This window comes from Sarcophilus harrisii, chromosome 2 (assembly GCF_902635505.1).
Source record: "Sarcophilus harrisii chromosome 2, mSarHar1.11, whole genome shotgun sequence".
Lineage (NCBI taxonomy): Eukaryota > Metazoa > Chordata > Mammalia > Dasyuromorphia > Dasyuridae > Sarcophilus > Sarcophilus harrisii.
The window spans coordinates 284,647,024-284,671,181 of record NC_045427.1 but is presented as its reverse complement, the minus strand read 5'-3'; the positions used below and the strand labels follow the sequence as shown (position 1 = coordinate 284,671,181).

At 33.9% G+C, this 24,158-nt stretch overlaps 1 protein-coding gene across 1 annotated transcript in view; it reads left to right on the top strand.

Annotated features, from left to right (window-relative positions):
• Nucleotides 1–2,739: 2,739 nt before the first annotated feature.
• The window catches only part of DGLUCY (D-glutamate cyclase), a 171,042-nt gene continuing 149,623 nt past the window's right edge, over nucleotides 2,740–24,158 (top strand). Inside the window, exon 1 of the mRNA XM_031952349.1 lies at nucleotides 2,740–2,758. The gene's annotated coding sequence lies outside the window, so the exon portion shown is untranslated. The remainder of the gene's footprint in view (nucleotides 2,759–24,158) is intronic.

The window sequence follows — 24,158 nt, the reverse complement described above, 5'->3', positions numbered from 1 at the left end:
TCCCTTTCTACTTTTCCAGACTTCTTATTGATTATTCTCTCCATTGATTCTCTGATCTCTTTGCTGTTCCTCACATATAGCACTCCACTTTCAGATATGGTGACTTTTCACTGACTTTCCCCGAAACTAGAATGAAATCCCGTCCTTGGACTCCTCAGTTGTTTTCCTTCAAAATTGAGCTTAAATCCCTTTACAAAAAGTCTTTCTTGTCCTGACCCTCATCTCTTACTGCTAATTCCTTTTCTCTGAGATTATTTCTAGTTTACCTTGCATATATATATATATATATATATATATATATTTATTTATTTATCATAGTCCATAGTTGTTTTCATGTTGTCTCCCCAGTTGGAATGTTAACTTTAAGCGCATTTTGTTTTGTTTTGTTTTACTTTTCTTTGTATCTTTAATGGGTTGTTGTGTGTGTGTATGTGTTTTTTTTTTTTTAATTAGGTAAAAGAGACCATTCTCTGCCTTAATTCTTACCTAACCTTAATCACTGAATGGTCATTGCCTCAGTCAAACTGAGACTTATCAAAGACCTTAGCTTAAAAAGGTTAACATCTTCCACTGAATACAGAATCATCTCCAGTCATCCTGATCTATTTCTTGCTACTAGACTCAGATGGCTGTGGAAGAGAAATTGAGACTCATGACTTTGCACAGTCCTTACTCACTTAAATCCAATTCACTTGCATGTCATGCTATCACCTCCCTGATGTTATGGTCTTCTTTGAGAACAAAACTGCAACAATAGCAACAGTGCTTAGCACAATACTTACCACACACACTATGATTGACTGGCATGAAAAGTGTGGATTTTGGCTGTTAACACTCTTGAGACTTTTCCTTTTAAAGTTCCTTTTAGGAGATATAGATGTGTTCTTTCTGTCTTCACTTTGCCTTCTCAAATTAACATTTAATAAACATTTATTAAGTGCCTATTATATGTCTCTAGTTCTAATGGTTTTCATTTATGATTTTTAAAAATATAGTAAAATACTATTAAAAATAGTAAAAAATATAGTAAAAAAAATTTTTTAATATCATGGTTTTAAAGAACTATAGTGATTCTCAAGTTATCTCTCCTTGATCTGTTTCCCAGGTAAGAGTTTTTGTTTTTTTTTTTTCAAATATCCTTCATTTTTTCTATTTTTCAGTATTTTGATTTTGTTCTAATATTTTTGTCTCATAGAGTCATGGGTTTCTGCTGGCATAATCCAGTTTTCAGGTATTCTATTTTTAAATAAGATTTGCTACTTTCTCTTCTAAACTCCTCATTCTTCTATCATTTTGTTTCTTCGGGGCTTTTTATTTCATTAAAAAAAAAAAAACCTTTTACTTCATTTCTTTTAAGTATTCTTAAGTATGTAGGAAATATAAAGTATTCTAAGTATTTGTGGAAAATCCAATTTTCCCTTTGTATCTTTACCTGCAGGTTTTTTAAAGTTAGATGATCTTTTTTTGGTTACTGTTTTCAAGTTACTTAAATCTCTGATTTTAGATCCTGATTTGAGATTTTGTGCTAGGGACAAAGTTCACTCTTTGATGCACTTTTGGGTAGGGTAGTTACCCTTATATATATTTACTCTTGGTCTTCAGGATTCATGTGCTGACCTCTCTCGCTTGTGGGGTTAGGTTCTCTTGGATCTTTGAAATACAGACTTCAGGACCTACTTTGATGTCTCAGGATAGCACTGTTAGAGATCTCAGAGCCAACTTGGCCTTGATTTTTCTGATGTAAGGCACCATAGTAAAAACTGCTGGCTTCTGCTGTCTGGGACTTCCAATATCGCCAAAAACTTTGCAATCTATACATTATCAATTTCTGGTCATGTTGATTGACTTTTTGGTTCAGTTCTATGGTGGAAATTGTTACTTATCTTGATCTTATCTTATTGGATTTCTCAATTATTCAGTTTGGTTCAATTTCAGTATTTTGATGGAGTAAATGTGAGAGAGTCAGGCAGTCTGTTTCTAATGCAAGCACCCATCTTGGCAGAAAATATCATAAGGCTATTTAGTTTATCCAGTTCACTGCTTTTTTTGGGGGGGGGGGGAGGAAGGAAACATTAATCAATAAACAATAGCACAAAATCTGTTTTTTACAATTCATTATGAGATGGTAAATATATGATACCTGGTTGATTATCACTTGAGAAAGCTTAATTATTTCCTACCATTACCATCATCAAGGATGCTCTCAGTTCATGTATAGATGACTCTGATAAAGATTTTATCTAGTTAAAAGAGTAAGCACACTGGTCAAAGTTATTGGTTATTTCTTGATCACCTCTTTCAAGAATCAATAAGGCCAAAATTTTTTCTATGCCTTTGATATCTTCCTTCCTTTTCATACATTATAAATTTGTTCCTTATTCCCCTTACAAATCTCTTCTCTATAGACTTAATTCAATCCAGCTGTTTTATCTATCTTTATTCTTTTTAGCACCATTTCTCCTCCCTCTGTAAACACCTCAGGGACCATAATGAAAGGTCCAAATGCTCTACTCTAATTTTTGCAGACTTTCCATTTTTTTTCTGTTTGTGTTCCTCTTTTTATTTTCGTCCTTGAATGCTCTTGGGATAATTTTGCTTAGTTGAATCTCACACTAAACTTTTTTTAGACAATTTTTTTGCTTCTCTATGCTTTATGAGACAATACAGCTGTAATTGTTCATCAGTGTTCTTCATATGATTTCACAAATGAGTTTATATTCTAACCTGCCTTTGGAAGCCATCTCTCCCCATTTGGCAAGTAAGTCAAATATTTATTGGCACTTTCTGGACTCTTGATCTTCTTGTTGTAGGAAGAGATTTATATTAGCTAAACTTCTGTATATAACTATTTGATATTTATTTTCCATTTTGTAGTGTTGATGATTTATTTAAATAGTCCAGGATAGAGCTATTTTCAATTGTGTGTATGTCATATCTTGTCCTAGTGATTATGCTTTCTTTTGTTTTTTGTTAATTTTGTTCTTTGCCTTGACAAGTTCATAGTTTAACACTATAAATCCCATTTCAATAACACATCTTTTTCCCATTTGTTAAAAGGGATCTATTTCTCTTTTTTCTTACAGCATTGTTTGTTGCTTGCTATGTCCAGATCTTACTAGCTATTTTCTTAAAGAGTATTCATGATTTAAAGGCATTAAACTTCTATGTAGTTTTCTTCTTTTACTTCTTTCTCTTGAACTACCATGTATTTGCACATACTTATTTTTCCCCCAGTTTCCACTGAAATCATTTTGTGTCAGTTTATGTTGATTTAGTTTTGAAGGTCTTATAGAATTCCTCATAGAGCTTTTCATGCAACTCATGGTATTGCATATGCTTTAATTATTTTCATGGAAGAAAATGAGGCATAGGATGCTAAGAATCTCAGTTTTAATTGTGTGTATATATACTGACTCTTAGTACTCTAAATATGAGATCCTTATTTAGTGACCACCAAGAGGACTGATTCTTAGAGGAGCTATATCATATTTGCCTTGATACTCTTGTATAAGGTATTAGAAGCTAAATGGAAAGATGGGTCATAGACTCTTAGGTTAAAAAAAAGGAATTTGTACAATTGGTTTTATCATTCATACAAAGGCAACAAAAAACAAAATTTCATGGACTATCTTTTTTTATTGCTTGTTTATTTTTTCTGAGGCAATTGGAGTTAAATGGCTTGCCCAAGATCACACAGCTAGTAAGTGTTAATTGCCTGAGGTCAAATTTGAACTCAGGTCCCCCTGACTTCTGGGCTGGTACTTTATCCACTGTGCCACCTCACTGCCCTATCTGGTTGTTTTTTTTTTTTTTTTATTGCCCTACTTTTTTTCCCCCCCCCAAAAAAAGGCAGTTGTGTTTTTTTTTTCACATTAAAGGATTTGGGATTAGGAAATTCTTTTGGAAGTCCATTGTTAGGAAGACTACAAGTATTTTAAAAATTGACCACCCAAAGGCATATTGTTCCACTGTTAGGAAGACTACAAGTAGTTTAAAAGCTGACTATTCAAAGGCAAACTCTGGAGAAAATCATTGTGAACTGGAGTGCTATGGGATGAAATCTGACAGTGAATAAAGTCATGCCTGGAGAGGAGAAGCTAAACCCAGATAATCTAATTCTTGCCCTTACGGGGATTACAGAAGACAGTTGATCAAAAAAGAAAAAGGATTTTGGAAAATTGGAGAAAGTTGGTACTAGGCCAGAAGAGGTTAGCTGTACTTCAATATTTCTAGGTATGGTCATACCAGGACCATTTAGTCCTATGATTTTGATTTGGTGGCCTTGGTCATTTGGCCTCTTGTTGCAAGCTGAAATAGTATCCTCTTGAAATCATGTCAAATCACTTCCCTTGAATTGGGTTTACAAAAGTCAATGCAAGAACATTGCTTGCAACACACTCATAAATATTCCAACTTTGTAGGAATCCAATTTCCAGGTTGAGTGAAATGGGAAACTGAGGATTTCTCAGAATAATCACTTGATAATTCCAGATTTAGCACTAAGGATCTGTTAATCATTAGGTTCGGAGAAGAAGAACAAAGACTTTCCTAGAGAAAATATCTAAGAGATAACTGCTTAGAGAAGAATCTGACTATTTAATGGCCTGGAGAGATTCCATTAGTCTGCAAACTGGCTAGTCTCTGTTGATTGAGAAAAGCTTGAGGTAAAACCAAGTCTCCCTAAACTATTTTAATTGATTGTTAACCTTAGAAACAGAACAGACTGTTTCTTTCTTTTGAAACAAGCCTTGTATAACCAAGACCCTCTTGCCCCAAAAGCCCACCTATATTCCAGAGACAAATAAAGAAATAAAGGTTGAGTTTGCCAATGATTTTAGGAGGATTAACAGGAATGGATGGGTGAATAGTTTCTGTAATTTTTTTTTCTCTCACTAACCATTTAAATTCTCTCACAGCCTTTGTGAGACCAGCCCTCCTCCCTCTGGGACTCCAGTGAGAGGATTGTCCGTTTCTCTGAGATTCTAATAAAGCTTCTGTTCTTCATTTTGAAATATCTTTGAGTATTTTTGAATTGGTGTTTGCTATCCCACAGAAGATCATCTTATGGGAGGCTCAACAAGCCACTAAGAGTTCAAACGAAATAACAAGGTAGAAGTAGCAGAATATATTCCTTGAGGTTAGCAACCATCACTTTTGTATTTATATTCATAGTACCTGAAATATAGTTATCGATGTTATTGTTCAGTCTTTTCAGTGTCTTCATCAATCCATGACCCCATTTGGGGTTTTCTTGGAAAAGGATACTGTAGTGGTTTGCCATTTCCTTCTCCAGTTAATTTTATGGATGAGGAAACTGAGGCAAACGGATTAGTTTCTTGTCCAGGGTCACAACTAGTACGTGTCTGAGGCCAGATTTTAAGTCATTAAGATGAGTCTTTTTGCCTCCATGCTGGTCACCTAACTGAAATATAGTAGACCTTTAGTAAATGCTTCTAAATTAATTGATTTGTTGATGGATTGAACAGACTTGATTGCTTTGAGCAACTTAGATCTTTCTGACTAAACTTTATACAGAGGATGGGAGAACTTTCAGTGATAAGCTCTATTGAGACTTCTATTACAATGGTAAAGCCCACAGGAAAAAGAGTATAGAAAGTATTCTGATATCACTGAGAATATCTTGGAAAGAACTTTGAAGAATAGCTCTTTGCATAAATTTAATCTTCAAAGAACATGAAGGTAGGGCCAATTGGGTGGCAGTAGATGGAGTACCTGCATTGGAATCAGGAGTACCTCAATTTAAATGTGGCCTCAGGGACTTACTAGCTGTGTGACTCCAGGCAAATAATTTCACCTGGTTTGCTCCAAAAAAAAAAAAAAAAAAAAAAAAGATGATTCAATAAGAGCTGGCACTATATATATGGTAGAGATAACTGGAAAATATTGTATATCTTTAGTTGAGATATAATGCAGGGTAGTGGGAAAGCTCTAAACTTGGAGCCTCGGGCTCCACTTTACCTTCTGGCATTTACTAGTTGTGTGATCTTAGCTAAATCATTTAACTTCTCTCAGTATTAGTTTTCTTATCTGTCTATGGGGATAATATGGGGATAATAATGTTAGCAATACTTACCCTACCAGGGTTGGTATGAGGATCAAATAAGGTAGGATTTCTTAACCTTTTTTTTTTTTTTTTTTTTTTTTTTTTAGAGTCATAGACCTGTAGTAGGACCACTGTTTCCCAGACTCCCACATGGAGAGGCTTTACTTAAAAAAACAAAGCTACCTCAGAACTTCATTTGCTTCCTAGATTGGCCTGGCTTCCCTGAATAGATTTCTTTATCCACTTCCTCTCTGCCCCAACCAACATGGGGTAGGCCTACAACAAAGTTGCCCCTGGGACTTGATTGCTTCTAGCTTCCTTGATGCAACTTCCCCTTTATCTAAGGGGACAAAAAGTCTCAGTTCTATGGATCAAGATCCTTCAGACTTTTTTTTTTAATGGCGTTTTATTTACAAAAATATGCATGGGTAATTTTTCAGCATTGACAATTGCAAAACATTTTGTTCCAATTTTTCCCCTCCTTCCCCCAGATGGCAGGTTGACCAATACATATTAAATATGTTGACATATAAGTTAAATACAATATATGTATACATGTCCATACAGTTATTTTGCTGTACAAAAATATCGAACTTTGAAATAGTGTACAATTAGCCTGTGAGGGAAATCAAAAATGCAGGTGGACAAAAATAGAGGGATTGGGAATTCTTTGTAATGATTCATAGTCATCTCCCAGAGTTCTTTTGCTGGGTGTAACTGGTTCAATTCATTACTGCTCTATTGGAACTGATTTGGTTTATCTCATTGTTGAAGAAGGCCAAGTCCATCAGAATTGAACTAGATCCTTCAAATGGCCAAGTCCATCAGAATTGAACTAGATCCTTCAGATCTTGTAGGATTTCTGAAACCTACACCAGTCACCTTACTGCTATCCAAATAGAGATGAGGCAGAGGGGAGGAAGAGAGAGAAGATGTTCATAGTATCTAAGCATCACAGTCTATTTGTTATGTATCTTTGCTGTGAGGCCTAAGTAAAGCTCATCTTCAATGACTTGTCCCAACCTCTAACCTGAAATTAGAAGGTCGATGTTAAGAGACAAGCCTTCAATTGGACCCCTTTGGCAACCCCATCTTAAATTAATTTTTTTAAAGGCATAAGGATTATAAAGGAAACCAATTACATTGAAATAGTTATCAATGCATTTTTCATAAAATAAGTTCACAGATGCCAGATTAGGTATACCTGAAATAAGGTCATATCTACAAACCATTATTTGCTTGCTTTTTTCCCTTAACTTCCCCATTATTCTTCCAATCAATCAGGTTCAGAACCATACAGTTATCTTTGACTCTCTCTTTTCTACTCAACCATATCCAATCAGTTGCCAAGTTTTATTCAGTCCATTTGCACAACACCTCTTATATTCCTGTATTTGTTTCCCATATGGCCACATCCCAATTTCAGGTCACTATAACCTTTTGCCTGAACCATTGCAATTGTCTCTGTCCAAATTCATTTTGCTACCAGCTACTTCCTTCTCCAATCCATGTCTCCCTTATATTAAAATGTTATTCTTTTTTCTCCTTTTAAAAATAAATTCTACTGGTTTTTTTGTCTTTATGTTACCATATATTCCCCCCCCCAATACTACAAAGGAATCATTATAACAAAGAATTTTATAAAAAGTGGAAAAAGAAGTCCAGTAGTTAGTCCAAATTAGCCAACACATCAAAAAAGCCTGGCCTTACCTTCAGTGTTCCATACTTATTGTCTCCTTGCACAGAAGGGAGTGGAAGTGCCTTTTGACATCTATTCTTTGGGGCTAAATTAGGTCATTATAATTTCAAAGCATTCAATTTCTATTGTTTTATTGTTGCTTTTCTTTCCATTTACCTTGTTGAAGTCCTTGCATTTTCCTGGTTTCATTTATTGTACACTACATTGGCTCATATAAGTTTTTCTTTGCTTCTTTACATTCATCATATTTCAGTGATGAAATTCCATTAATGGATACACCACAACTTGTTTGGCCATTCTCCAGTTGGTAAGCATTGTTAGAAGTATGCTACAAAGATAAAAAGGACTCAGAAATATATGAAGTAAGTTGGTGTATTTATGGTTCTTGAAAGAAACAGGTAATTCACCTGGGCAGTGGTAATAGCTGAATAAGTTATGGTATATGAATGTTATGGAATATTATTGCTTTATAAGAAACCATCAGCAGAATTTCAGAAAGGACTGGCGAGACTTATGTAACAGATACTAACTGAATTGAATAGAACCAAAAGAACATTGTAACAGCAGCAACAAGATTATTTGATGATCAACTGTGATGGACTTGGCTCTTTTCAACAAGGAGGTGATTCAGGCCAATTGCAGTAGACTTGTGATGGAAAGACAGCCATCTGTGTCCAGAGAGAGACTGTGGGGACTGAATGTGGATCACAACATAGTATTTTCACCTTTGTTGTTGTTATTTGCTTACTTCTTGTTTTCTTTCTCATTTTCTTTCCTTTTTGATCTGATCTGTCTTGTTTAGCATGATAATTTGGAAAGAAGTGCACATGTTTAACCTATATAGGAGTACTTGGTGTTCTCTAATGGAAGGGGGATAGGAGGAAGGAAGGAAGAAAAATTTGGAACACAAAGTTTTGCAAGGGCGGATGCTGAAAACTATCTTTGCATGTATTTTGAAAATAAAAAATGCAGTTGATTATCTTATAATCTTAGTGCTGCTATGTACAATGTTCTTTTGGTTCTACTCACTCCATTTAGCATCAGTTCATATAAGTCTCTCCAGGGCTTTCTGAAATCAGCCTGCTGATCATTTCTTATAGAACAATAATATTCCATTACATTCATACACCATAACTTATTCAGCCATTCCCCAGTTGAGGAGCATTCACTTTGTTTCCACTGGAGACACTGCTGGGTCACAGGATATACACAGTTTGATAGCCCTTTGGGCAAAGTTCCAAATTGCTCTCCAGAATGGATGGATCACTTCATGACTCCCCCAACAATGTATTAATGTCCCAGTTTTCTTACATCTCCTCCAGTATTTATCATTATCTTTTCCTGTCATTTTAGCCAATCTGAGAGTTGTGCAATGATACCTCGGAGTTGTCTTAATTTATATTTCTCTAATCAATAGTGATTTAGAGCATTTTTCATAAAGCCACTAGAAGTGGCTTTAATTTCTTCATCTGGAAATTGTTTGTTTATATCCTGTTATGGGCCAGAACTTGAAACAAGGTGTTAACTCACTAGAGTTGATAGAAACAATGCTTATGTTTACACCTTTGAGAATTCACACATTAGCTCACAAGTTTGGGAGATTCACAAGTTTACACCTCCCACAATCCCACTCTCTCAGAGGAGGAGTCAACCTTTGGGCTCACACCTTTAAGAGATCATATATAAGAAGCTCTTAGAGTCAGTGAAGGAGACTTGAAGAGATTGAGAAAGCAGGAGTCAGTTGAGGAGATTGAGAAGCTAGAAACTGCAGTCGGGCAGAACTGGGGATTTGGAAGAGGAGAGGCTGAAGCAGGCAGAAGCAGAGGCAAAGGACTAGCAACAAGAGCTGTTGGAACCAAAGAAAGCTTACTGGGCTATTTTGGAAGAGACAATAAAAGACTATACTGTAATCCCTGGCTACATTTGAGGTGATTATTGATGTGAACCTAAATTAAAGCTGCCTCCAGAAGCTCCCCGAGAAACCTGCTCCCAGAGAACCATCATATTTTAGAAAAAAGAAGAACACTCAATATCCCATGACCATCTCACAATTAGAGAATGGTGTGTATTCTTATAAATTTGAGTCAATTCTCTATATAATTTAGAAATGAGGTCTTTATCAGAGGCCTTGGATGTAAAATTTCTCTCCCAGTTTTTTGCTTCCTTCTAATCTTGGCTGCATATAAAACCTTTTTAATTTAATGTAATCAAAATTATCCATTTTGCATTTCAAAATGTTCTATAGTTTTGGCCACAAATTCCTTCCTTCTCCACAGATCTGAGAGCTAAACTATCCCTTGTTCTCCTTATTTGCTTATAGCATCATTCTTTCTGTCTAAATCATGAACCCATTTTGACCTTATCTTGGTATAGAGTGTTAAGTGTTAGTCAGTGTCTAGTTTCTCCCATACTATTTTCCAAAATTGCCCGCAATTTTTGTTAAATAGGGAGTTCTTATATTAGAAACTGGGTCTTTGTTTTATCATAGATTACTATAGTCATTGACTAACTGTATTTTGTCTTGTGGATCTAACCTATTCTACCAGTGCGTATTCTTAAACACAGGTATAATTCTTTGTTCAAGAAACTTCATGGGCTCCTGTTAAAATGCTTACAAAGTGTTAACTCACTGGAATTGATAGAAACAATGCTTATGTAATTGGTTCACACCTTTGGAGTTTTCTCCCCAATGTATTTTATTTATTTGTTTGTTGGCTTGCTTGTTTGCTCATTTCTTTCTTCATTTATTCATTCATTTATTTTATGAATTTTTAATTACATGCAAAAATATTTGACATTCATTTAAAAATATTCAAATTAAGCATTTTAAAATATTGAGGTGAGAGATTTGACACATGAAACATGTAAAATCAAGAAAAACATATATATTAGTCATGTTGCAAAAGAAGACAAATCAAAACAAGAGGAAAAAAGTTTTAAAAATATGCTTTGATCTGCATTCGGATTCCATCAGCTATTTTTCTGGAAGTAGATATCATTTTCCATCATAAATTCTTTGGAATTTTTTGGATCATTGTATTGATCGGAATAGCTAAGTCATTCATAGGTAATTATCTTTACAATATTGCTATTACTCTGTACAATGAGCTCCTGGCTTTATTCCCTTTATTTTCTATCAGTTTATATGTTTTTTCAGGTTTTCCTGAAATCATTTCTTATAGCACAATAGTATTCCATCACAATCACATTTTACAACTTGTTCAGATATTCCACAGTTGATAGGCATTTCTTTGCCACCATAAAAAGTTTCCTGTTTTCCCTCTAATTTTGGCAAAATCAATTTTCTTTGTGCAAAATCTTTTTAATTTAATGTAATCACAATTATCTATTTCATACCCCTGTTGTTCTCTTTTTCTTGTTTGGTTATAAATTCTTCCCTTATCCATAGATCTGATAACATTTTCCATATTTCCCTAATTTTCTTATCATTTCTTCTTTTTTTGTCTAAATCATATGCCCATTTTGACATTTTTGGCACATAATATGAGTCGATACCTAGTTTCTGTCAAAGTGTTTTTCAGTTTTCCCAGCAACATTTGTCAAATAATGAGTTTTCATCCTAAAACCTTGGATTTTTTTGTTTATCACATATACTAGATTACTAAGGTCATTTACTACTAGTCCTTCACTTCACTTCTTAGTCAGTACCAGATTGTTTTGACGATTACCACTTTATAGTATCAGTTTGAAATCTGATGGCTAGGCCATCTTCCTTCACGGTTTGTTTGTTTTTTCAATGATTTCCTTGCTATTCTTGACTTTGTGTTTTTTAGATGACTTTTATTATTTCTCTAGCTCTATAAAATATTTTTTCATAGTTTAGTATGATACTGAATAAATAAATTAATTTAGGTAGAATTGTGATCTTTATTATATTGTCTTAATCTACGCTTGAACAATTAATATTTCTCCAATTGTTTAGATTTAACTTTATTTTTTGTTTTGTTTTGTAATTGTATTCATATAGTTCCTGGGTTTGTCATGGAAGGTAAATTCCCAGATATATGTAATTTGCAGATATCTTAAATAGAATTTCTCATTCCATCTCTTTCTTCAGGACTTTTTGTCCTAATGATTTATGTGGATTTATTTTATATTGTGCAACTTTGCTAAAGTTATTAATTCTTTCCTCTATTTTTAGCTGATTCTCTAGGATTCTCTAAGTATACCATCATATCATCATCTCCAAAGATTCCTCACGGTCTATTCTAATTACTTCAATTTCTTTTTCTTTTCTTGTTGCTATAGTTAGCACTTCCAGTGCACAAGTAGTGATACTAGGCATCCATCATTATCAGATGCTTCACATTTGATCTTATTGGGAAGTCTTCTAGCTTTTCCCCATTTACAGATAATGCTTTCTGTTAGTTTTAGATAAATACTACTTATCATTTTAAGGAAATCTCCATTTATTCCTATGCCTTCAAGTGTTTTTTAATAGAAGTGAGTGTTATATTTTGTCAAAAGCTCCTCCTGAATTTACTGATATAATCATATGATTTTTGTTGTTTTTTTCTTGATATAGTCATTTGTTTTATATACATATACCCACACCTCACACATACACACCTTAATACCGAAGCAGCCCTGCATTCCTAGTACAAATCCCACCTGATTATAATCTTTGATTTTTGAGATATGTTCCTGTAATTTCCTTGATTCTGCTTTATGAAAAAATTTTTGTATCAATAGTCATTAGAGAAATTGGTCTTCCTTTTTTTCAATATCAGCACCATATGTGTCATAAAAGAAATTTGTTGAGACTCCTTCTTTGCATATTTCCCCAAATAGTTTATATAGAATTAGAATTAACTATTCTTTAAAATTCTGATAAAATTCATTTATGAATACATCTGGTCCTGGGAATTTTTTCTTAGAGAGTTCATGTATGGCTTATTCAATTTCTTTTTCTAAGGTAGGATTATTTTAGTATTCTATTTTTTCTTCTATTAGTCTGGGTAACATATTTTTGTAAATATAGATTATAAAATTTATTGGCATATACTTGGGCAAAATTAGCTCTTAATAATTGTATTAATTTCATTTTCATTGATTGTGAATTCACCCTTTTTATTTTTGATACTGGCAATTTGGTTTTCTTCTTCTTTTTAGTCAATTTAACTGATGGCTCATCTATTTTATTGTTTTATTTCTTATAACACCAGCTCCTATTCTGATTTTTCTACCTCTATTTTATTATTTTTTCAATTTTATTAATTTCTCATTTAATTTTCAAGATTTACATTTTGTTTCTTGAATGGGAATTTTAATTTATTCTTTTCTAGTTTTTTTTAATTACATACCTAATTTCTTCATCTGTTCTTTCTCTATTTTATTTATGTAAGCATTTAGACACATAAATTGTCCCCTGAGCATGGCTTTGGTTATATCCTATGAATTTTGGTATGTTGTCTCATTGTTATTCTCTTTAATGAAATTATTGTTTCTATGATTTGTTCTTTGAACCATTCATTCTTTAGGATTAGATTAGTTTCCAATTAATTTTTAATCTATATCAAATATAATTTTTATTGCATTGTGGTCTAAAAAGGATGTACATAATATTTCTGCTTTTCTGCATTTGGTTGTGATGATTTATGCCCTAATATGAGGTCAATTTTGTCATGTACAACTGAGAAAAGTGTATTCCTTTTTTTGTTATTGTTTCCATTCAGTTTTGTTTTTTTTTTTTTATAGAGGTCTAGCCTATCTAACTTTTCTAAAATTCTTTTCATCTCCTTAATTTCTTTCTTGCTTATTTTATGGTTAGATATCTATCTCTGAGACAGGAAAGTCAAGCTCCCCTACTAATATATTTTTACAGTCTATTTCCTTTTACAACTCATTTAACTTTTTCTTTAAGAGTTTAGATGCTACATGATTAACTTATATTGGATTACTTGCTAATTAGGGGGAAGGGAGAGGTAGGAATAGAGGGAGAAAAATATGGAATATAAGGTTTTGTAAGAGTGAATGCTGAAAACTATCTTTGGATATATTTTGAAAAATAAAAAAACTATTACTAAAAAGAATTTAGATGGTATACAATTTGGCAAATATATGTTTAGTATTGATATTACTTTATTGTCCATGGCATCATTTAGCAAAATGTAGTTTTTCCACTTATCTCTTTTAATTAGGTCTATTTTTTGTTTTTTCTTTATCTGAGACCATTTCTAGCCCTGCTTTTTTTTTTTAAACCATAGCTGAGGATAATAGATTCTGCTCCAGCCTCCTTATTTTTTATACTATTTATGTGTCTGTTTCAAATATATTTTTTTGTAAACAACACATTGTTGTGTTCTGGTTTTTAATTTATTCTTCTAGCTGCTTCTGTTTTATGGGTGAGTTCATCCCATTCACATTCACAGTTATGATTAGTAGCTATTTATTTCCCTCCATCCTAATTTTTCCTTGTTTATGATTTTCTCTCTTTCTTTTTATCTTGTTCTTCCTCAAAAGTCTATTCTGCTTTTTACTACCACCTCCTTTAATCCATCCTCTCTTCTGTGTCCATCCCCTTTCTTCTAGTCTTCCCTTCCTACTTTCTGTGGGCTAAAATAAATTTCTATATTCAAAAGTGTTTGTTATTTCCTCTTTAAGTGAATTCTCTTGAGAGTAATAAAATTTGATTTTTTTATAGCTTTCTTCCCCTTTTGGGTTGATTTTCTCTATAGCATTTTTAAGACATAGGATTCCACCTATCCTTTCTCTGAACCCTTTGATAGATGTACATCTGTACCGGCCTCTCTGCAGCATTTTATACTATTGACCATCTTCTCCCAGATCTTTTCTTTAGTAGTTTTAATAGCTTTAAACAGCATTAAGACTTTTGGGATACTTTGAATACGGTTGGTGTAAATAGGCTATAGGACATTACCAACAATAGCATACAGAATAACTGGAAGAAAATTCTATGCCCAAAAGTTCTCCCTTCTCAACTCCAATTCCTGGTTTCCCTGGCTTCTTTCAAATTTCAACTAAAGTCTCATCCTCCCAGAGATCCCCAAACTACGGCCCTCAGGCCACATGCAGCAGCTGAGGACGATTATCCCCCTCACCCAGGGCTATGAAGTTTCTTTATATAAAGGCCCACAAAAAAAAAAAAAAGTTTTTGTTTTTACTATAGTCTGGCCCTCCAACAGTCTGAGGAACAGTGAACTGGCCCCCTATTTAAAAAGTTTGAGGACCCATAAGAATACTTTCCCAAACTCTCAATTCTACTGCTTTCCCTCTTTTAATTATTTCCTATCTTTTCTGTATATAATTTCTTTGTACATATTTGTCTTCTTTTTGTCTCCTTTATTATTTTTTGAGCTCCTTGAGGGTAGGGAGTATCTTTTGCATTTTTTAGTAACTACAACACTTTGCATAGTGCATGGTACACAGTAGGCACTTAAATGTTTATTAACTGACAAATAGAATAAAAGGAAGGTCTTCTGCATATTGTGTATATCCTTTATGGAGAATTTATAGGCAGGTAGGATAAGAATCACAGTAAATATATAGATGAGTTATAATTTTGTCAAGGGAATGAAATAAGCACCTATAATGTGCCAGGCACTGTATTAAACACTTTGCATAGATTATCTCATTTGATCCTAAGAACATTCTTGTAAATAAATGCCCTTATCCCCATTTTACAATTGAAGCAACTGAAGTGAATAGGGGTTGAGTGATTTGCACAAGGTCACATTTGAACTCAGATCTTTCTGCCTTCATGGTCCTACAGGCAATATCCATTGCACCACTTATTTGCCTACATTCAAAAAATCATGAATTCGTTGAAGTATCAAAGCAGTTCTAGCTCTGAATATAGTATCTCGAATGGCAAAAAGTTTGTTGAATTATTGTGTGTACCCCAAGGAAAAATCTTTGAAGAATAAAAGATCAGTCAAAGAGTAGTGAAGAGTTATGTGACATGTATAAATAGGCTGCAGCATGTCACCCATAGTAAAGTGCATGAAATATGTAATGAAAAAGAGAAAAGGAGTGGATCAAAAATGAAACAAGAACAAGAAGGAACAGATGGATAGCCAGCATGATGCACCTACAGTATCTTTGTAATATTGAGACCTAGGCACTATATAAATGAAACTGATGATGACAATATATCTTGTCTCCCCTACAGGAAGAAACTCCTTGAGGCAAGGAACTATATCTAGTTTTTTTCTAGCCCCCATAGTGCCTAGTACAGTGCTGGGTATGTGATACATGCAACAAAATGGAAACACTGTTTTCAACATTCACCTGAACATTTTTCTTTTGCTCTCATTATATTTTAGTATATTTGTGGACTTGGTCTAGCACTGGACTTGACTCAGTAAAAATTCTAGTATTCCCTCTCTCTGTTTTTTGATTCCAGTTCAAGGCAGGCAGGCATTGAAGATGTGTTGCAAAGCCGATTGTTGGTCATGAAGGTAAAAGGAGGGGGCAGCTTGAACCTATAAACCAATTGTAGAGGAGGAGGCAGAGGCAGAGAGTTTAATTCAGGATAGGTGTGACTGCAACTAATGAGTCACCCTGCTTTTGCTGACCTCTGAGAGCAGAACTAAGACAGACTTAATTTTTTTAGTTCTGTGTCCTGCAGGAAACCAAGGATTAAGTGCCTCACATTGCTTATTTTGAGCTGTTGAATTTGGAGGCATAAACTATCTCCAGCTGTCCATTAACTACTCAAACATATTTATCAGCACAGCAACCCAAGATAGTTTCTTTTTCAAAAAATTATTAAATTTTCTTTTTCTGTTACAAAGGTTTTGTTTTTCTTTTTTCCCCCAAGCTAGTTTTTTTTTTTTTTAATAATTCTTTTCTCACATCTGCACTTTGCCCAGATAAGATAAAAAATGTAAGAAATGGTTCTTTTGGAGAAGGCCAATTAATTTTGCCCCTAAAGCTGACCATTTATATCAATTGATTATTTCTTCTTCTCAGCAGTCATGCTGTTATTATTCAATCTATCTTTTCCTTCTAGAACTGCTTGATGGAACAGCATTATCTAGAAGTTATTTCTAAGAAATTAATCAAACTCTACTAAAACATGTTAAAGGAAGTGGTGGATCTGGTCAGGAAATAGATATTTCATGGTGGGGTGGGGCTAAAAAGGACAGACCCAAAAGGCATATAAAAGTTGTGGCTTTGTTACTGGTCTCATATATGTATATATTTATACAATATGTTTGTAATATAAAATATGCATAATATAAATGTCTGCTTCATTATAAATACATATATCATATAATTAGCATCTAATAACATAAATGTAGCCAGCAACATATATATAATAAAACTAGCCAGCAAATATATTATATATATAACATACATATTCACATAAACATATAATTCATGTATGTGTGTACATGTCTCTCTGTGTATGTGTATGCATTTATGTACAATCAGGCAGGAGGAAGAAAGTAACCTTGTTCCTAGGGCTTAATTTTGTTCTTATGATTTTTTCCCTTTTCAGTCATTTGCATGAAAAATCAATATTCTGTGTGTGTGTGTATGTGTGTTTGCCTGTCTCTCTGTCTCTCTCTGTCTCCATATATGTGGATATCAAATAGCCAGAGACATATACAGCTACTCAGCAAATGTATGCTATGTGTGTATAATATATGTGTATTTAGTTTGTGTGTCTATACACATGGCAAGAATGCAACCAAGCAGGAAGAAGACAATAACCTCATTCCTAGGGCTTAGGTTTCTTCTTGTGCCTTTTCTCCTTCCCATTCTTTGCATGGAAAATCAAAATAAATTTAGAGTTGAAGAAATATGGTGGCAAAAGGTTTGAATCCAGAGAGCCCTAGGAAATTTTTTGGAAGCAAGGACTCTAAATTCATGATCAACATGTGCAAATTAGCAGTTGGACAGTAAGCAAGAAGCTATGAGGAATTTCTAACCTTAAGTCAGAGTGAAGAGGCTGTAGTAGATTGAGATCAGGTCTGTCTCAAGACAACTGTTGGTTATGATACTAGGCAACTTGCTTGAACTTTTCAGTTGCCTCAGATAACTCATTAGAAGTGTAAGTTGCAATATAGTTTCATATGCACATGAAATAAAAGATCCAGGCTCTACCAAACAGAAACCAGAGTGAGTCCTGATAGAAACTAAAATAGATTTAATCCTACAGGCACCCGTTAGCTAGGACTGATCTATATTCCAAAAAATCTCAAAAATCATCTATATAGTCAAGTAGTTCAAAAGAAAGATATTTTTACAGAATATCTCATCACTGGGTATGTGAGGAAGGACTCCACTTTTTAAAAGAGTCACATCAAGAGGCGTTTGAACTTCAAGCCAAAATGAGGCACAAAGCTGTATCCATTATTCCTCTTAGGAAGGTGGAGGTATCTCAGTTAAAGACTATTTGAAGTCAGGATCTGGGAGCAAAGAGAATTTCTAAAACCTTGTGCCCAGTCCTACTAGAAGTCTTTCCCGGGAGCATCTGGCAATGACCTCAAGACCAATGGAACACCATCAGTGGCCACATGAGGCCAGCAGAGAACAACTGACCAAGTCTACATGCCATATGTCATATAGAAACTATACCCTATCCAGAAGGGCTTATATAAAGATCATGAGGATAAGGACATTATCAGAATAACTTATGGCACCATAACATCAAGGATATGAATTAGCTCATGCTATACATGTTCTATCACATGTTTTTTTCCTATGTGTATGTAAGTAACACACATGTGTTACTTATCTAAGTTCATTCTTTCTCCTATGGAAGAATATGAGAAACCTTGTTTGAGTCCTAGCAATATTAAGAAACAATATCTATGGTCTTAAAAAAAAAAAAAAACTTTTCAGACTTCCCTAGGTAAAACTGACATAGGCTGAGAATAAAAGGATTTTCTCAGGAAAATAGATCAAAGTTGGTAATCAAAACTTTGATTAATGATTACCTTATTCATCCTTAAAGTGTTTGACCTAAGTCTCCTCCTTGCCTTAAACCTCTTCCCACTGTAATTTATTTTCCACACAACTGCTAGTTGTCAATTGTCAACCAGTCAATTAATCTGTCAACAAGCATTTATTAAGTGCTTACTATGTACCAGGAGCTGCACTAAGTACTAAGGATACAAAGAAAGACAAAAGCATAGTCTATGTTTTCAATGAGCCCATTTTCTTTTTTTCCTTTAATACTATTTTTATTATATGTAAAAATAGTTTTCAACATTCTTTTTTGTAAAATTTTGAGTTCCAGATCTTTTTTTCTCCCTCCCTTTTTTACTTCCTTCTTCCCCAAGACAGCAAGCAATCTGATATAGATTATACATGTACAATCTTTTTTTTTAAAAACAAATTTCCATATGAGTCATATTGAGAAAGAAAAATCAGAACAAAAGGGAAAAAATAGTATGCTTTGTTCCACATTCAGTCTCCATAGCTCTCTCTCTGGACACAGATGGCATTTTTTCCATCCCAAATCTATTGAAATTGTCTTGGATCACTACATTGCTGAGAAGAGCTAAGTCTATCATGATTCATCATCATACAATTTTGCTGTTACTGTGTACATGTTCTACTGGTTCTGCTAATTTCACTCAACATTAGTTCATGTAAGTCTTTCCAAAAGGCTTTTCGAAATCAGCCTGCTCACCATTTCTTATAGAATAATAATATTTCACTACATTCATATACCATAACTTATTCAGTCATTCACCAAATGATGGACATCTACTCAATTTTGAGTTCCTTGCTACAACAAAGAGAGCACATGTGGATCCTTTCCCCTTTTTTAATAATCTCTTTGGGATATAGACCTAGTAATGGTATTGCTGGATCAAAGAGTATGCACAGTTTTATAGCCCTTTGGGTATAGTTCCAAATTGCTCCCCAGAATAATTGGATCAGTTCACCACTCCATTAACAATGTATTAGTCTTCAAATTTTCTCACATTCTTTCCAACATATATCCTTTTTCTCCTCTGTCATATTAGTCAATCTGAGAGGTGTGAGGTGGTACCTCAGAATTGCTTTAATTTGTATTTCTCTAATCAATAGTGATTTAGAGCATGTTTTCATGTAACTATAGATGATTTAATTTTGTCATCTGAAAATTGTCCATATCCTTTGATCATTTATCAATTGGGAAATGACTTGTATTCTATATATTTTAGAAATGGGCCTTTATCTGAAACACTGGTTATAAAAATTGTTTCCCAAATTTCTGCTTCCCTTCTAATCTTGGCTATTTTGGGGTTTTTTTTTTTTTTGAATGTACAAAAAAATCTTAATTTAAAGTACTCAAACTTAACCATTCTGCATCATTAGTTCAATTATCAATAACATTAGTTCAATATCTCCTATTTGGTCATAAATTTCTCCTTTCTCCAAAGATCTGACAAATAAACTATGCCTTGCTCTCCTAATTTGCTTATAGTATCACCTTTTATGTCTAAATCATGAACTTATTTCAACTTTATCTTGGTATAAGGTATGAGATGTTGGTCTATGCTTAGTCTGACACACTATTTTCTAGTTTTTCCAGTAATTTTTGTCAAATAGCAAGTTGTTATCCCAGAAGCTGGAGTTTTGGATTCTATCAAAAAGGAGATTATTATAGTCATTAACTATTGTGTTGTGTGCACCTAACCTATTTCACCAATCCACCACACTATTTTTTAGCCAGTGCCAGATAGTTTTGATGACTACTACTTTATAATACATTTTTAAGTCTGGTATGGCTAAGTTACTTTCCTTTGCATTTTTTTCTTAATTTCTCTTGATATTCTTGAATTTTTGTTTTTCCAAATTAATTTTGTTATTATTTTTCCTATCTTTATAAATTTTTTTTGGCAATTTGATTGGTATAGCATTGAATAAATAAACTAATTTAGGTAGAATTGTCATTTTTTGCCTCTAAAACACTATTGAATAGAGAAATGCAAATTAAAACAACTCTGAGGTACCACTTCACATCTCTCAGATTGGCTGAGATGACAGGAAAAGATAATAATAAAGGATGTAGGATGTAAGGGATGTAGGAAAACTGGGACATTATATTGTTGATGGAGTTGTGAACTGATCAACTATTCTGGAGAGCAATTTAGACCTATGCCCAAAGCTATAAACTATACATACCCTTTAATCCAGCAGTATCTCTACTGGGCCTGTATTCCAAAGGAATCATTAAAAAGGGAAAAGGATTCACATGTGCAAAAATGTTTGTAGCAGCTCTTTTTGTAGTAGCAAGGAATTGAAAGCTCAGTTGAGGAATGGTTAAAGAAGTTATATGAATGATATAGAATAACGATCAGCAGATCTTTCACAAAGAGAAGATTTAATTTAGTTCCAATTGATCAATGATGGACAGAATCAGCTACACCCAGAGAAAAAACACTGGGAAATGAGTGTAATCTGTTTGCATTTTTGTTTTTCTTCCCAGGTTATTTTTACCTTCTGAATCCAATTCTTCTTGTGCAACAAGAGAACTGTATGGTTCTGCACACATATATTGTATCTAGGATATACTATAACATATTTAACATGTATAAGACTGCCTGCCATCTAGGGGAGGGGATGGAGGGAGGGAAGGGAAAAGTCAGAACAGAAGTGAGTGCAAGGGATAATGTTGTAAAAAATTACCCATGCATATTCTGTCAATAAAAAGTTATAATAATAATAATAGAAATGATCAGCAGGCTAATTTGGAGACACTTATACGAACTGATGCTAAGTGAAGTAAGTAGAATCAAGAGAAAATGTACACAGTAACAACAACATTATGGGATGATCAACTGTGATTGACTTGGTTCTTTTCAACAATGAGGTGATTCAAAAAAAATCCCAAAAGACTTGTGATAGAAAGAGTCATCTGCATCCAGAGAGAGAACTATGAAGACTAAATGTGGATCAAAGTATAGTATTTTCACCTTTTTTTTGGTGAATTTTTTTGCTTGTATTTTTTTCTCTTTCTTGTGTTTCTTTTCCCTTTTTGATCTGATTTTTCTTGTACTAGTTGATGAATATGGAAATATTTAGAAGAATTGCACATATTTAACCTATACTGGATTGCTTGTTGCCTAGGGGATATGAGGGAAGGAAGGAAGAAAACATTGGAAAACAGTTTTTCAGGGGTCAATGTTGAAAACTATCTTTGCATATATGTTGAAAAATAAAAGGCTATTATTATATAAAAAGAATTGCCATTTTTATTATATTAGTTGGGCTTATTCATGAGTGATTGATGCCTTTCCAATTGTTTAAATCTAACTTTATTTGTGTGAAAAGTGTTTTGTAATTGCATTCATGTAGTTCCTGGGTTTGTCTTGGCTGGTAGACTCCCAACATTTTATATTGTCTACCCTTACTTTAAGTGGAATTTCTCTTTCTATCTCTTGCTGCTGTCCTTAATTAGAAACACTGATGATTTATGTGGATTTATTTTATCTCCTGCAACTGTGCTAAAGTTGTTAATTGTTTCAAGTGGTTTTTTAGTTGATTCTCTAGACTCTCTAGATATACTATCATAAGAGATCCTGCTTTCTAATAAGAGAGATAGCATTCAAGTTACTATGTGTATATATATATATATATATATATATATATATATATATATGCTGATAAATGGTGATACCTATGAGACAGATAGATGACTGATGTATAGATTGATTAATAGATAAAACCACACAGAAAGTAATCTTAAAAGGAAAGTACTAATAAGGAGAAGGAGGAAGAAGGAACCAGGAAAGATATATAATGGATTATTCTCCTAAGTTCTTACCTACATGATGTAAATCTACACTGTGTTTTAATTCACCAATTACCTGTGAGCACCTAGTCTCTTTAATCAGTGTGTCAGAAGGTATTAAGAATACAGAGATGAGTGACTTTAAGAAACTCCCATATGAACACACCCAATGAAGATCCCCCAAATATCTGTAAATAAGTTCTAGGGGGCTGCCCGAGGTATACAGTGGTTGAATGTTTTACCTAGAGTCATAGTCATCATAAATGTAAGAGGTGGAATTTGAAGTCAGGTCTTTATAACTCCTAGGCCAACTTCTTTCACTAGATATGCTGTCTATAGGGACTTGAATTATAATAAAAGGTAGAATGCAATGTGTCATAAGAGAGAGATAACATACTTTGGAAGTTCAGAGTAGGGAGGAATCACTTCTGGCAGGAGGAGGTCCAAAGAGAATGGTAGTGTTTTTTGACATGAGTGCTCCTTTAGACCTTCATTTTGCAGATACCATATGCATTTTAATAGCAGTATGTATTGTCATACTAAGAGGAGCTTATAGTGTAGTGGACAGACCGCTTTTTCCAATTCCACTTATTCCCTTAATGACTGTGACCTTGGGCAATTTATTTAACTTTTCAGTATTCCATACAATCTTACTAAAAGAGATTTGTAGAAAAGGTACTTATCTGTACAAGTAAAATTTTCACTGTCTTGCCTATACTAATGAAAACACAATTCTAGTTTTAAAAAAAGACAAACTCTAGAGAGATACTCAGTAGAGTGATGGTGACTTTATGTGATGTGATAGGCCTATAGAAAATGAAAGATTCATAGCTTGCCAAAGTTGAAAAGGATCTTAGAACCCATCTAGTCCAATTCCAGCATTTTACAGAGAAGGAAAATGAACCTCAGAGAAGTTGCTTATCTGTGATTACACAGTAAGTGCTAGAGCCAGGTCTTTCACTTCTAAGTGTAGTATACTTTTTCAATTAATCTCACTGATACTTGGGGAGTAGGTGGATTCTTGTCATGTCTTTCAAATTAGAACACCTATATAGATAATCACCTACATACAGCACCTCTTCATAAGCTGAGTATTGTTGATTTTGTATGAAAAGAAAGAAGATATGGCAGTTGAAAGGGGAAAATTTCCATCACTGACATAACCATACAAGAAAAGAAGTTCAGAGTGTTCAACTCCTTAAACCATTTTCAGTAGGACACTGAGAACAGAAGCCAGAGTAGATCGAACTAAAGTGTTAGTGGCTGATGAGGAAGAGAAAGTGTGGTGTTCTCTTCTTTTTTAAAATATATGCTGGTTCTCTGTGGGAGCAGGTTTCTTGGGGAGATTTTCTGGAGGCAGCCTTAGTTTTGGTTCAGATCAATAATCACTTCAAATGCAGCCAGGTGTTAAAATAGTTCTTTATTGTTTCTTCCAAAATAGCCCAGTTAGCTTTCTTTGGTTTCCAGAGCTCTTGTTGCTAGCTTCACCCTCTCTCTGAATCTTGGTTCTGCCCCATTGTAAATTAGCTTCTCAATCTCCTGAACTGAACTCACACTGTCAATCTTCTGAAGTGACTTCTGGCTCTAGCTCAACTCTGACTCGGGGCTTTTTCTGAACTGACTCTGACTGATTCACTGAAGCTCTTTTTATGCTCAGTGTAAAAGGTTGACTC